The 14,179-nt window shown below is 37.5% G+C and overlaps 2 protein-coding genes across 5 annotated transcripts in view; one reads left to right on the top strand and one right to left on the bottom strand.

The window, feature by feature from the left end:
* Window positions 1–14,179, top strand: part of RUNX2 (RUNX family transcription factor 2) — a 359,432-nt gene that overhangs the window by 18,863 nt on the left and 326,390 nt on the right. The gene's annotated exons all lie outside the window — the stretch shown is intronic.
* SUPT3H (SPT3 homolog, SAGA and STAGA complex component) overlaps window positions 1–14,179 on the bottom strand; it is a 496,390-nt gene that overhangs the window by 457,052 nt on the left and 25,159 nt on the right. The gene's annotated exons all lie outside the window — the stretch shown is intronic.

The raw sequence follows: 14,179 nt of genomic DNA, 5'->3' as shown, positions 1-14,179 counted from the left end.
AAAAAGATTAAACTCCTTTGCTATTCAAAGCTTGCCATATTCTAATATCAACTGACAGCTTTATCTGTATTTCTCACAACCAAGTTTCTCTCTAGACCCATTAAGCTACTTGTCCCATATGCCTCATTCCTGCATGTCTTTGATCATAGTCTCCCTTACAATGTTTTCCACCTCCCTTCACCACCACCCTCCTCCCAAATTTCTAGAATGACAAATATTACCTAACCTTGAAAACAAGAGCTCAAAAGGCATTTTCACAAGCTATTATCCTTCAAATTCAAATTCGTTCACCTACCTCTGAATTCATATAAGTGTATCTATAATTGTGTTGACATACTCCATCTACCACCTGCATTCTAGCTCAGTTTCTGTGTATAAACAAATGTAATTTTATTAAACTAGTAGTTCTGAAGCTTTTTAAACCATAAAAATCACTCTTAGGGTTGGCATTGTAGCATTATGGGTTAAGCCACCAACTGCATGGTATCCCATAGGGGCACCAGTTGGGAGTCCTGGCTGCTCCATTTCTGATCCAGCTCCCAGCTAATTTGCCTGGGAAAGCAGAAGATGGCCCAAATATTCGGGCCCCCACAACCACATAGGAAAACCTGGATGAAGCTCCTGGCTCTTGCATTTGGCCTGACCTAGCTCCAGCCATTGCAGCCAGTTGGGAAGTGAGCCTGCAGATGGAAGATCTCCATCTCTGCCCTGCCCCAAAACTCTGCCCTTCAATGAAATAAATTAACTAAAACCAACTCTTCATATGAACTACTATGAGTACTATGAGAAAGCACAATAAATAAAGCAAATCTTCAAAGGAGCCTATGGAGTTAGAAGAAAGAAAGGATGAAGTCAGAACCTCATACCCTCGCCTGAGCAGCCCCAATGGAATCTTCACAAAGCACAGAGACAGAGTACACTTAACAACACACTTTATGAAGGAATGAACTTACTTTATTCACCTCCCATGTAGGAAGGCAACACTATGTAAAATCATATTCTTGGAATCAAATCTTACTTCTTCCACTTATACACTCTTTTTTTCTATGCAAATCGTTAACCTCTCTGATCCTAATCCATATCTGTAAAATGGAAATGTAAAACCTATCATCTGTGATGATTACATGAGGCAGGAGACATAAAAGTTACTACATAGTACTGACACAACCGGAACACAAGAATTCCCATTGTCTCTTTCCTCCCTTGCTTTCTTCCCACATCATCTAGTCAAATGCCTAGCACATAATCACTCAATACACTTCTCTTGAATGAACGAGGAATGCATAGGTGAACAAACGAATAACAACTGTCTAAACAAACTTAGAAAAGGCATTTGGTAACAGCCACAGGAAAAAAAGACATGCTAAAAAAACTAAGAAAACAATAAGAACACTTTTAAAAAATAATTTATGGCTAAAAACAAAACTTGTATTCGATATCATTAAAAACAGGACATATTTTCAACAAAAATAAATATAGGCTTACTACCAAAGACAGACACTAAGACTAAAGACTTATTCACATACATCATAGTAAGGCTTAAGTGTTAACACTGTAGTATATGGCTATTATGTAAATTCAATTCATATTCAACAGTTTACAATTAAGAGATGTAGGAAATTATAGTGAACAATTATTTTTAGATAAATTCTATTTCATTTATTCATGTATACTCTTAAGAAACAGTTTTGATTTTCAGATGCGTTTCCTTTTGTATCAAGTTACAAATGTAAAATTTTGCAACCATATTTAAAGTCTCTTGGTTGGAGATACACACAAAAGAAACATTTTAGAATGAATCACCATGACACATAATGAACCCAAAAGAAACAGACATATGTCATTATAGGCAACACATTGTAAGTTTGAAAAGATCTAACATTTAATATTTTTAATAACTTGATTAGTAAATATAAATAAAACAAGGATCACAGTCTATGTATCTTTTAAGATTTTTTAAATTTATTTATTTAAGAGGCAGTTACACAGAGAGAGAGGGAGAGACAAAGAGAAAGGTCTTCCACCCGAGTGTATCAGAAACCAGGAGCCAGGAGCCTCCTACAGGTCTCCCATGTTGGTGCAAGGGCCCAAGCACTTTGGGCCATCCTCTGCTGCTTTCCCAGGCCATAAGCAGAAAGCTGGATCAGAAGAGCAGCCGGGACATGAACTGGCGCCCATATGAGATGCCAGCAGGCAGAGGCTTAGCATACTATGCCACAGTGCCAGCCTCACATTCTATGTATTTTTAAATTCTCTGCCATCCTTGAGGTCTGTTTACAAAAGCAAAGGAGTATGCGTAGGTAGAGAGAAAACGAATCAAATAGAAGAAATAGGGGCCAATGCTGTGGCACAACAGTTTAAAGCCCCAGCCTGCAGCACTGCCATCTCATATAGGTTATGGTTCAAGTCCTGGCTGCTCCATTTGCAATCCAGCTCTCTGATATGACTTAGGAAAGCAGAAGATGGCCCAACTCCTTGGGCCCCTGCACCCCGTGGGAGACACAGAGAAAGCTCTTGGCTTTTGCAGTCATTTGGGGTGTGAATTAGCGGAATGGAAGGCCTCTCTCTCTCTCTCTGGCTCTACCTCTCTCTGTAATTCTTTCAAATAAATAAAATAATTCTTAAAAAAAAAAAAGAAGAAGACATATATCCTGTGGAATTGTTCCTTCATGTAGAATACTGAAACCCAAGTGATTTATTTTTTCATATCAAAAAAAATTTACATAGTGATGAAAATTAGTAAACTGAAAAGAACTACATAAAAAAACTAGTACATATGGGAGACCTGGATGAAGCTCATCCAGCCCTAGCTATTGTGGCCAGCATATGGAAGATCTCTCTCTCTCTTTTTCTCTCTCTCTGTAACTCTACCTGTCAAAGAAATAAATCTTTAATTAAAAAAAAAAGCTAGTGACAATATCACACAATAATGGTAAACTGAGTCAAAATTAGATATTATTTTTTAAAGTTCTCTTCTGTCCTTTAAAGTGAAAAAAAAAACAGAAATTAGATTATAAATAAGTCTTAAGAAAACTTCACTCCATCAGGGCAAAAAGATTAAAAAATAGTTTACAAAAATTGACTCCTGAAGATGACTGTAACAGATTGTTTTTCACTTGACTTCAGGAAAAATGGGTAATCTTTTCTTTCTCACTACCTATATGAAGGTCAAACTCAATACATTATAAAATTTAAAAATTACTAGTGTCTATAAATTATTTACTGTATATTTTATTAAAATACTCTGCATCTGATGGTAAATAAATTTATACACACAGCATGCTTATAATCTTTTAAAAATGATAAACGGGCCGGCGCCACGGCTCACTTGGCTAATCCTCCACCTGCGGCACCGGAACCCCAGGTTCTAGTCCCAGCTGGGGCGCTGATTTTGTCCCAGTTGCTCCTCTTCCAATCCAGCTCTCTGCTGTGGCCCGGGAAGGCAGTGGAGAAAGGCCCAAGTGCCTGGGCCCTGCACCCGCATGGGAGACCAGGAGGAAGTACCTGGTTCCTGGCATCAGATCAGCGCAGCATGCCAGCCGTGGTGGCCAAATTGGGGGGTGAACCAACAGAAAAGGAAGACCTTTTTCTCTCTGTCTCTCTAACTCTGCCTGTCCAAAAAAAAAAAAAAAAAAGGTAAATGACTAAATACTGAAATAATGAAGCAATTTCAACATGGTTATCTCTGATTAAGGAAATTTTTCCCTCTTTTGCCCTTCCAGAGATTCCAAAATATTCTCCCATCTCCCTAATGTAACACAGCAGTTAAAAGATTGGAGTCAAAAAGAAGTTCTATAACAATATGTAGGTGACTCTAGAAAAATTATTTCAATTCTAAAATCTTCAATTTCTTCATTTGAAATCTGTAAATAATATTATCCAATTAACAGACCTGTTAAATGAAACAGCACACAGAAAGATGTTAGTGAACCTATTCAGTGATGGCAGTAACATTTTTCTTCATATAACTCTTTGCATAGCTTAAATTTCTACCTTTCAGGTTTTAGTTTAAATGAACTTCCTTAAAAACGTATCCCCAAATTATGTTCTCCCACTGCACTATTTCATAATATTCTGCATATTTTCCTTCATTGTCATTATCACAATGTAGAATTTTTTACAAACATATATACAGTGCACAGAAATTGTATATACCTAGTAAATTACTACAAGTTAATTAATAAATAAAAGAAGTTTATAATTCTTCCACTGACATTATTAAATTTTATCGCCACATAATCGGTGGGATGCTGATTAGACATTGTCGCTCCCCCTCTTGGTGGAGGAACGACACAGGACCCTGCGCTGTTCTTTCGTCTGCTCGGCCCTCCCCGGGTTTGCTGCTGGTTCTTCCCGGGTTGGCTACCGACCCTTCCACCTCCGAGGAAGGGCAGTTCCCCCTGGCCACTTTCCCCACTTCCGCAGGGGAGCGGCACACCGCCGGCCGGCTCTCTCAGGGGCTGCACAGGTGTTCCCTCAGATGTTCCCCGGTGCATATTGTCTCTCTCCTCCTTTATAGTCCTCTTCCACCAATCCCAACTCTGCTACCCACACGCCGAGTACGCTGCTCTCCTCCAATCAGGAGCAGGTCCTACAGTTTATTGGTTGAACTGGAGGCAGCTGTGTAGAAGCTGTTTCCCTTCTCAGCGCCATATTGTGGGAAGGCAGATGCATAGAATAAGTCTTAATTCCAGTAACAGTCTAGTCCGAGTTGCTCCCCACAGACATTACTGCCTATAATATAAATGGGTATTTAAATTTCAATTAATTCTCCTGGGAATAGCTGAACACAGCATTACCCATATTTCAGTCACTTTCTACCTAAAGGGTCAATGATGTAATCACAATAATTCTCTACACTTTGTTCCTTGATCTTCCACTAATGAATTTACTAAAATAGGAATTTAAAAAAATGTTAACTTTCTTTCTTGGCTTTTACTATCCTACTGAGTTTTCTTCAAATCACTATCTGCTCCAATCATGATCAAATCAACCATTTATTGAAATTAGGGAGCTGCTGCTAGATAACATTGTAGCACTGGCTCTCAAAGTGTGATCCCAGGATCATTAGCGTCACCTGGTAATTTACTAAAAAATGCAAATTATTGGGTTCACCTTGGATTTGCCAGAAAGCCTAGAGGCAAGGCACAACAGTCTTAAGAGATCTGGGAACGACTGCATTAGAAGTCTTTTTATTAACCATAGTTTGTTTCACTGGTTTTCTTTATTTTAATTTGCCAGTCTTTATATTTCAACATTAAAATTTTAATATTTCATTATAAGCTCTAAAATACTCTAATAGTTCATCTATCAGTAACACAAGACAACCAAGCAATGACTGTTTCATATACTACTGCATCTGCTGCACAATCAATTCATGTTGTCCATTGTTCTTTCATTGGAAATTAATTCCTTCTACAACTCCTTAAAAAACAAAACTCTTCTTTCACAAAAACTAATTTCAAGTAAAACTAAATGGTGACTCTAATCTATAATTACTGTTTTCAAAGGTTTTATAAGACACAAGAGAAAAACAAAATGACTTAAGAAAAAAATGTAAAAGTAGTATTGCTGGGGCAGCTGTTTGTGTAGAGGTTGAGATGCCTGCATCTCATTTGAGAGTACCTGTGACTGAATCCCAACTCTGCTTCCAATTCCAGCTTCCGGCTTATGCACACCCTGAGAGGCAGGAGGCAGCAAGTGATGACTCAAGTATTTGGATCCCTGCCACCCATTTGGGAGACCCAGATTGAGTTCCAGGCTCTTGGCTTTGGCCTGGGCCAGCCCCAGTTGTTCTGGGCATTTGGGGAATTAGCCAGTGATGGAAGAACTCTCTCTCCCTTTCAAAAATAAATAAAATAATATGTTAAAAAAAAAAAACCTCTTTTTATTTTTTTAAAGTAGGGGACAGGCGTTATGGTGCAGCAGGTTAAGCCACCACTTGAGATGCCTGCATCCCACATTATAGTGACTGGGATCAAATCCAAGCTCTGTTTCTGGTTCTAACTTAATGAGCAGCCTGGGAGGCAGCATATGATGTTCTCAAGTACCTGGGGTCCCTGTCATCACCAAGTAGGAGACCTGGAGGGAGTTCTGGGCTCCAAAAGTCCAGGCTGTTGCAGGCATTCAGGGAATGAACCAACAGATGAAAGATCTCTGTCTCTCTCTCTCTCTCTCTCTCTCTTTCTCTCTTCCTCCCTCTATTGCACTTTGAAATAAATTAACGTTAAAACAAGTAGTATTGCCATGATACATAAATGTATATATAATTAAGTCAAATAGCTCTAGTGCACGAGACTTTGAACTGAAAGAAAACATTTTACAGGGCCAGCACTTTGGCACAGGGGGTTAAGTTGCTGCTTGGGATGCCAACATCACATTTCAGAATGCTGGTTTAAATCCTGGCTGCTCCACTTCCACCCCAGTTTCCTGTTAATAATGTGCCTGGAAAGGCAGCAGATGATGGTCCAAATAATTGGGTCCCTGCCACTCATGTAAGATACCAGGATAGAGTTCCTGGCTCCTGGCTTGGGCCTGGCCCAGCCCCAGTTTTTGCAGCCATCTGCAGAGTGAACCCCTGGTTGGATGATCTCTCTCTTCTTCCCTCCCTCCCTCTCCCTTCAAAAAAACAAAGGTGTATAGTTTACTATAAAAATAGTTTTCTGGGAAATGAGAAATAATAATGGTATATCTAATAGTAAGTTCCATGATACTTGTTTGTTTTATTTGCTCCTGTATCTCCAGAGCTTAGAACAATGTTGACCATACAATAAGGATTCAATAGGTATGAGTGAATAAGCAAAAAGCATTAGTATTCAATAATTCTCTACACCAAATGTGGTCATCCAACAAGTGCTATTCAAAGAACTATTTGTTACAAGTCCACAATGAGATACGTATAAAGAATATGTACCAGAATGTAAATCAACAGCAGTAGGTGATTCTAACACATACTGCTTAATTCCAGTTTTATCACAGGAAAACTATCAGAATTAAGTGCTTGCAGTTTTTTAGAAATAAAGAATAAGGAAGAACCAGCCAAATTAACACTAATTTATGGCAAAGAGATACTGGGAAAGTACACTTGCTTGTCATTCAGAAGACTGGGTATATGGTCCTGAGTCCATAACTAATGAAGTACACATAACTAATGAAGTAGGGAATTGATCTACATTCTGGCTCAAGCTACTTATCTCACAGAAGACAAACAGTTCAAACTGGCTAAGCTGAGTAGCACTGTTTTAAACTTAATGTTGAGTTGAAATGAGAAGAAAAAATAAGAGGGAAGGAGTGAGCATTTTACCTATCACTTGGCCACATCTCCTATCTGGGTGCCTGGGTTGGATTCCAGCTTCTGGCTCCTGATTCCAACTTCCTGTTAATGCAGATCCTAGGAGGCAGCAGGTGATGGTTCAACTGGATGGGTCCCTGCCATGCATGTAGAAGCTGGGACTCAGTTCCAGGCTCTCAGCTTCAGCACAGTCTAGCTGTTACAGGCAACTGGCGAGTAAACCAATAGATGGAAGCTCTAACTCTGCCTCTACTTCTCTGTGTCTCTCTCAAATTAAAAACAGAAATAAAAATGAGGAAAAAAAACCAATTTCACAGCAAAGAATAATTTGTAAAAATAATGTCTGGCTGCTAAAATGTCATAATTATATCCCTAAGTGTTTAAAGAAACTTATGAAACATGAAAGCAACAAAAAATTTAAAGGATAGTTATTTTTGTCAGATAAATAAGTAGGAAATTTAAGATACCCCAGTACAGTTTTTTGTTTGTTTGTTTGTTTGTTTTTGACAGGCAGAGTTAGACAGTGAGAGAGAGAGAGAGAGACAGAGAGAAAGGTCTTCCTTCTGTTGGTTCACCCCCCAAATAGCTGCTACAGCCGGCGCGCTGCACCGATCCGAAGCCAGGAGCCAGGTGCTTCCTCCTGGTCTCCCATGAGGGTGCAGGGCCCAAGCACTTGGGCCATCCTCCACTGCCTTCCCAAGCCATAGCAGAGAGCTGGACTGGAAGAGAAGCAACTGGGACAGAATCTGGTGCCCCAACCGGGACTAGAACCCGGGGTGCCAGCACTGTTTGCGGAAGATTAGCCAAGTGAGCCGTGTCGCCGGCCAGGTACAGTTTTTTAAAGATTTATTTTTATTTTTATTTATCTGAAAGTCAGAGTTACACAGAGACAGAGAGAGAGAAAGAGAGGTCTTCCATCCACTGGTTCACTCCCCAATTGGCTGCAACGGCCGGAGCTGTGCCGATCCAAAGCAAGGAGCCAGGAGCCAGGAGCCAGGAGCTTCCTCCAGGTCTCCCACGTGGGTGCAGGGGCCCAACCACTTGGGCCATCATCCACTGCTTTCCCAGGCCATAACAGAGAGCTGGATATGAAATGGAGCAGTCAGGACTCGAACCGGCACCCATATGGGATGCCAGCGCTTCAGGCCAGGGCGCTAACCCACTGCACCACCGCGCTGGCCCCATACAGAATAGTTTTAAGTCTACATACTCAGAATAGCTGATCACAGAATCTAAGACACATTTAAAAAAAATTGGTTTAAAAAATTGTTTGATTTAATAAAAACACTTCCAGTAATATATACCTTACCCATTAATATTATAGTGACATCTCAAATATAAAAAGTAAAGAATTAAGTGCTTGCAGTTTTTTAGAAATAAAGAATAAGGAAGAACCAGCCAAATTAACACTAATTTATGGCAAAGAGATACTGGGAAAGTACACTTGCTTGTCATTCAGAAGACTGCGTATATGGTCCTGAGTCCATAACTAATGAAGTACACATGCTACAGCAAATCTCTTCACCTCTCCGCTGCTTCATTTCTTCATGAGTAAATAACAAGACTGACCTAAATAATTACTAAAGACTCAGATTTTCCATTCTACCTAACATTACCCAAACACACTGTTCTGTTTCTAAATGAAGACAATTAGGTGGCCCCACAAAAAAATATGCTGACATTAATTCTTTTTTTAATCCTTTAAAAGATCTTTTAATTTTTAATTGACACATAGTAATTGTACATATTTAAGGAGTACAGTGTGACTTTTCAATATATGTATACATTGTGTAATGATCAGATGAGATATTGATATTGTGTAATGGTCAGATCAGATATTGATTTCGTTGTGCTGGGAACATTTAAAATCCTCTCTATTAGCTATTTTGAAATATTCAATGTTATTGCTAAACATATTTACTCCGTTGTGCCACAGAATATTAGAAGTTATTCCTCCCACCCAGGTGTACCCTGGTACCCATTAATCATCATTCCTCCATATCCCCTCCCCCACACCCTTCTTAGGCTCTGGTTAATAGTGTTCTGTTATTCCAGGAGATCAACATTTTAGGTTCCACAGATACATAAGAATGTGTAGTATTTGTCTTTCTGAGCCTGACTAATAAGGGCTTAACATAATACCCTCCAGTTCTATCAATGTCATTGCATATGACAGAATTTCATTCTTTTTTATGACTGACTAATATTTCATTGTGTGTGAGATTATATCACATTTTCCTTATCCATTTATTCATTGATGGATTTAGGTTGATTCTGTATCTTGGCTATTGTAAATAGTGCTGCCATAAAAGTGATATTGAAGATTTCCTCTTTGACATACTTATTTCATGTCCTTTAGATACCTATTCAGTGATGGCTCTGCTGCATCAAATGGAAGTTCTATTTCTTGATGTTTGAGGAATCTCTATAGTATTTATAGTAATAGCTGTGTATTTGTGTGTATTTGTGTGTGTGTGTGTGTGTGTGTAGAGAGAGAGAGAAAGAGTTCTTTTTCTCTGCATCTTCATCAGCATTTTTTGGGGGGCTGACATCAATTCTATCTGGAATCCAACAATGCCCAACTAACTTAAAAAAAGGCATAGATTTGCAATGAACATCTACCAATTGACTATGTAAATAATCTGCATAATCTGATTCAATCCACACACAACAGAGTCTAACAGAGGAATACTGTTATTTGGACTTCATAAATAATAAATACCTCAGAGAAATATTTTAAAACAAATAAGATTCACCCGTATTTGCATAACCCTATTAGGTCATCCTACCTTCCATAGACTATTTATATTATCTATACATATACATATATTACTTTCTAAGGAAATAATAAAAGCTTCAAGACACTCTAAATCTAAATACACCTAAAAATGTTTTCCAGACAGCTAAGATGAAGAAGAAACCAAAATTATTACAACAAAATAATGGGGATGGTTAAATTTCATTCCTAAAGTTAATAAGGAAACAAAATAAATACCTGCGGCAGGATATGAAAATATTCAAAGCCTTTAAAAATTAGAGGATGACCAAAATAAAACAGTAATTTGAATTTCTAATATGGAGAATATAGTATGAAAATAGATTATCCATACCCATATTTACTAGTTATATTTTTGCAGACTTTTAACCTCTTTTCAACTCCAGCCACACTCACAGAGGTTGGCTTCCTAAACAAAATCCCACTATGATCTCAACTTCCTATTTATTCTATAAAATTCCACACCTACTAGACACCAAGTACTGTAAAACAGGAAAATGTAAACAATCTCTATAATCAAGAAGCTCACAGTGGATTAAAAACAGAAAGACAAACACTGTAAAACAATAAAATGGGGACTGTCGTAAGAGCAGTAGAAAGTGACACAGCACAAAGAAAGTTGATGAAAACCAAAGAGGTCATGGAAGACTTCCAAAAGAATGAGATGTCCAAACTGGCGCATCTACTTTGTGATACATTTTCTATTTCTCTAGCTCAAATTGCTCCCACCTAATTTTTATTTGTAGAAATCACATTCTTCAAGTTGTCAACTGCTTCCTACTTGCTATACCTTACTTCCCAACCCAGCCTAGGCTCAATGTCAGAACCTCCAACACACCTCTAATTTCAGTCTCCTTCTGCCACTACTGCCCTTCTAATTTCCATATCAACCCAATCATCTTTGTTTCCCAGTCCTGTGCTTATCAGCTCAGCACTACTCTAGAAAATTACATAATCTTCCTAAGCTTAAAGCTGAGTCCTGACCATCTAAATCACACTAAGCACACTTCTCATTAACTCCTCACTATTCTCTACAAACTTCCTTACTTCTTATTTATGCCACTTCCTCCACCCTCTTCACCCAGGGGCCCTGCCGACTCCTTCAAAATGGTGTGAAGGATAATTAGGCATAGCTAAAAAAAATCAGTATTACTTCAGACGTTTTTTAATAGGTGAAAGACAAAAAGTGTGCACTGAACTCACCCAGCAATCTGGTACAAACCCTAACATTATCTGAGAAATGAAATTTGATCTTGAGTTGGAAATAAACTTTGACTTGCTACCTAACAATTTCAGCCTTTGAAAATACATTCAAAATTCCGAACTGAAAAATGTGCCACTCAACTCTCAATACTAAGCTTATGCACCAGAAATTAAACTATTTTTGCAGAACAGAAAGTGTATAGGTTTTCATAGTTGATGAGCTCTTAATTTAGACACAAATCTAATAAATTTGGTTACTAGTCTATTCAAAGGGGGGCGGGGGGAGGAGGAGTGAAACACGGCTGAAGCATTAAGCAAACTAAATATATATATATATGCATATATTATAAGGTGCCGAGAAGACAGAAAGAATAAAACTATACAAATAAATATATCAATTGAAATAAAATGTCAAAAAAAGACAATTTATCACTGGAACAGAGCACACTGTATGCCTCTATGGTGCCTGAGAGCATTACTATTACAACTGTAGTTGGTATTCTATGTGCATTTTTTCATACACTGTCATTACCTATTGTGGAAACATTTTCATTAACATGGTCAAAATAAGACTCATTTGATCACTTAAATTATCCTCATGTGTTTATAAAAGAATGTACCAATATATTTATTTTCTATGAATTATGATATAGACAACCTTGTATATAATTCCATTAGTAAAAATGCAGTTTTATATATCTATTTTAAAAATTAAACTGCCCTTTAATTTCCAACCATGTTCACCATTCAAAAATAAAGACAATAATTTCAAATTAAGGGACTAGTTTGATTTTTACATAATGCAGTCACAGCACAATTCTACATTTAAACAAGAAACATAAATATTAAAGAAAACTGAGAAGTTCTTCAGAGTCTCTAATCATACACTAGCTAACCAACCCACTCATTAGTCAGTTGTTTTTGCTGTTCTATCCAGAGTTCTTTCAAATAAACTTTCTAAATGTAAAATTACTTCATTAATCAACTTTAAAAGTAATATGAATCACACAAACCAATGTCTGAAATCTGAGAATACAGTAAATAGTATAAAAAGAAAAGAAAAATGAAACTGCTTAAATGTGCAGTTAGAATTTGTTTTGGAGCTTGATGAAATGATTCCTAAAAATTCATCTGGAAGAATAAAAATAGGAAGAGTCCAGAAATATTTTCAAAAGAAAAGTTATGCAGAGGGACATGAACAATAATACCAAATATTAAAACATATTAAGAAACTATAATAACTAAAATAATGCAGTACTGGCAAAGGCATAGACAATTCAACAAAACAAAGCAGAAAGTGAAAAGTAATTAATAATTTATTATTTCATAAAGGCAGCATTTCAATTCTAAATAGAAAGGAAGGGTTATATAATTTATAGTGTATGACCACTGGCAAATCAATTTGAAATAAAATTGCTTTAACTTTGAACCCTCTCTAATATCATATAAAAATGGATTAAATATTAAATTCGGAAGTTAAAAACCTGAAATATAAGAACATGGATATATGTGTCAAAACAGAGGTTGAGACTTTCTGTCAAAGGCAGAAGCACTAAGATATATGACTGATGAAGCTACATTTAAAAATGAAAACTCACACAGTTCATATAGTTTTTAAAAATCACTATAAACAGGCCGGCGCCGCGGCTCAATAGGCTAATCTTCCACCTACTGGTGCCAGCACCCCAGGTTCTAGTCCTGGTTGGGGCGCTGGATTCTGTCCCAGTTGCCCCTCTTCCAGGCCAGCTCTCTGCTGTGGCCAGGGAGTGCAGTGGAGGATGGCCCAAGTGCTTAGGCCCTGCACCCCATGGGAGACCAGGAGAAGCACCTGGTTCCTGCCTTCAGATCAGCGCGGTGCGCCGGCCACAGCGCGCCGGCCGCGGCGGCCATTGGAGGGTGAACCATCGGCTAAAGGAAGACCTTTCTCTCTGTCTCTCTCTCTCACTATCCACTCTGCCTGTCAAAAAAAAAAAAAAAAAAAAATCACTATAAACAAACCTTAAGAAAACCAAAAGATTGACGGAGGGGTAGAAGAATGCCAAATATGATCAACAAAGGGTCAACGCCTTTAATACATTAAAGGCCCTTAATTAAAAAAAAAAGAAAAGAAAAAAATAGAAACTTGGTAAAAATGCAGTGAGAACACAAAAAGACTACCACAAAAGAAGAAATACAAATTGCTAAAACATTTGTATGATCAGTTAGTCCAAGAAAAGCTGTAAAACAACACAGCGTTTCTACTACTATTAAATTGTCAAAGAGAGTTGGAAGGAGGTGCTTTCCAAACCTGATAGGAATGTAAGTAAATCAGTTCAAATTTCCTGGAGGAAAAATTAGAACATTAGCAACAAAAGAGATTTTAGACTCAAAAATGTTAAGACTTTAAGGTAATAAGTATCAAAATTTCACTACATCAGTTTTAGTTAATAGTAGAAAACTAGAAATAATGGCTCAACTAATAACTTAAAAAGATATTCCTACACTGAAATAAAGAAGTGTCATAACATAGAAAGTTGTTCACATTAATTGGGGGAGACAGGTATCAAAAAACCACAGTAATGTCTAAAATCTTCTAAAAACTTTTTAAATAATTAACTCAGATACATACAGACATCCTAAAGTGTCTCTTTTGGTAAGGGTTAAAGATTGTTTTTAAGTTCTTCTTTTCCTTATCTGCAAAAGGGTCTTATTACCTCTTGTAATGTAAGTATCTCATTTAGTAGCTGTCTCAGTTTCCTTGAATAACAAGGGGTTTCTCTGTTTTTAGGGCTTCCTGAATTAATCAAACAGCAACTACAAAACTCTACACTTTAAATTACACAAACACACAGTCTCTATATGATGCATCACTTCATAAAAGGTTAAAACCAGTACAGAAGAATGTCTACAGAATAAGGAAAAAGTTCACA

The sequence above is a fragment of the Oryctolagus cuniculus genome, chromosome 5 (genome assembly GCF_051225735.1).
Source record: "Oryctolagus cuniculus isolate XC-2025 breed Fujian yellow rabbit chromosome 5, ASM5122573v1, whole genome shotgun sequence".
NCBI classification, from domain to species: domain Eukaryota; kingdom Metazoa; phylum Chordata; class Mammalia; order Lagomorpha; family Leporidae; genus Oryctolagus; species Oryctolagus cuniculus.
This window is presented reverse-complemented; position numbering and strand designations above follow the sequence as displayed.